The sequence below is a fragment of the Lagenorhynchus albirostris genome, chromosome X (assembly GCF_949774975.1).
Source record: "Lagenorhynchus albirostris chromosome X, mLagAlb1.1, whole genome shotgun sequence".
NCBI classification, from domain to species: domain Eukaryota; kingdom Metazoa; phylum Chordata; class Mammalia; order Artiodactyla; family Delphinidae; genus Lagenorhynchus; species Lagenorhynchus albirostris.
In genome coordinates this window covers 92,911,687-92,913,387 of record NC_083116.1, presented here as the reverse complement: position 1 = coordinate 92,913,387, position 1,701 = coordinate 92,911,687, and the positions used below count along the sequence as shown (strand labels likewise).

The following is a 1,701-nucleotide window of genomic DNA, read 5'->3' as shown; positions in this document are numbered from 1 at the left end:
CATCAGAGAAGTATAAATTTATTAATTTTCCCTTTTTGTGGCAGTGGAGCTATATTCTAACTATAATGTGGTTTGATGCTTTCTATATTTCTGTCTAATCTAATTTCTATAAGAAGTACTTCAAATATGGATAGGTAAAAATGTATTTCTCTTTCCTCTAAAAAAAAACGATTATACTAGCATACTAATGAAGATAAGTTGAAAAACAGTAGAATTTTAAATCAGAACCGACATTGTATGTCATGCTGTTTTGCTTCTAATGCAACAAGATGTTTTGTGCTTTCAATAAACGCAGACTGCATAGTGACAACAGATGTAGTAAACATAGAAAATACAAAGATACATTTTGTCATCGTGAGTTTCAGACTGTAAACAAATTAAAAGACTCCTATATTTGGCTCCTGAGAAGGCAATAGTAATACTTTGCTTATTAGGTTAAAGAATTTTATTCCTATCCAAAGGAAAAATGAATTTAAAACTCAAATACAATGACAAAACTCATATAAACTTGATTCTACACTCTATGTGAGTACATGTAGAAATGTACACATAGCTATAACTACAACCCCAGCAGGAGCTGCAAGATCTGGGAGTCAAGAGACTGGAAAGAATTATAGAAACCCAACCAAAATAAAGGTTGCTTTACAGGGTCACCCACTGAAAGATGGTTTATTAACTCTACAGCAATTAAAACAAAAACAAAAACAGAGATGGCCCCTGTCCTGAGGGGATTAGAGTCTGAAAAAATGTAAGCAGAGATGTCTAAGGTATTATTAATAAGCTATGTCAAAAATTAAACTAAGGTGCTCACTTCGGCAGCACATATACTAAAATTGGAACAATACAGAGAAGATTAGCATGGCCCCTGCGCAAGGCTGACACGCAAATTCGTGAAGTGTTCCATATTTTTGCACATATATACAGTGGAATATTACTCAGCCATAAAAGGAACAAAACTGAGTTATTTGTAGTGAGGTGGATTGACCTAGAGACTGTCATACAGAGTGAAGTAAGTCAGAGCGAAGTAAGTGTGCTAACACATATATATGGAATCTTAAAAAAAAAGAAAGAAAGAAAGAAAATGGTCAGAAGAATCTAGGGGCAAGACGGGAATAAAGATGCAGACCTACTAGAGAATGGACTTGAGGATACGGGGAGGGGGAAGGGTAAGCTGGGACAAAGTGAGAGAGTGGCATGGACTTATATACACTACCAAACGTAAAACAGATAGCTAGTGGGAAGCAGCCACATAGCACAGGGAGATCAGCTCGGTGTTTTGTGACCACCGAGAGGGGTGGGATAGGGAGGGTGGGAGGGAGGGAGACGCAAGAGGGAAGAGATATGGGAACATATGTATATATATAACTGATTCATTTTGTTGTAAAGCAGAAACTAACACACCATTGTAAAGCAATTATACTCTAATAAAGATGTTTTAAAAAATTAAACTAAGAACCTTCTATCATTTTAGATTTACATAAATGGTATCACACTGTACATATTGGGCAACTGGCATTTTCCTCTCAATGTTATATGTTTGAGATACATCTGTATGCTCCATTGTACAAGTACACTACATTTGTTTATCCATTCCATTATTGATGGACATTTACTTGGTTTATGTGTCCCTTCTTAACTCTGCAATCACTAATGTCAGGAGCTAGAAATCAACCCCAGTGTATTCACACCTGAGAAATCTGA

General features: G+C 36.0%; 1 non-coding gene across 1 annotated transcript; it reads left to right on the top strand.

The window, feature by feature from the left end:
- The first annotated feature begins 803 nt into the window (after positions 1 to 803).
- On the top strand, positions 804 to 910 carry LOC132514182 (U6 spliceosomal RNA). The gene has a single exon (XR_009538670.1). It is a non-coding gene; the product is annotated as a U6 spliceosomal RNA (small nuclear RNA).
- Positions 911 to 1,701: the final 791 nt, after the last annotated feature.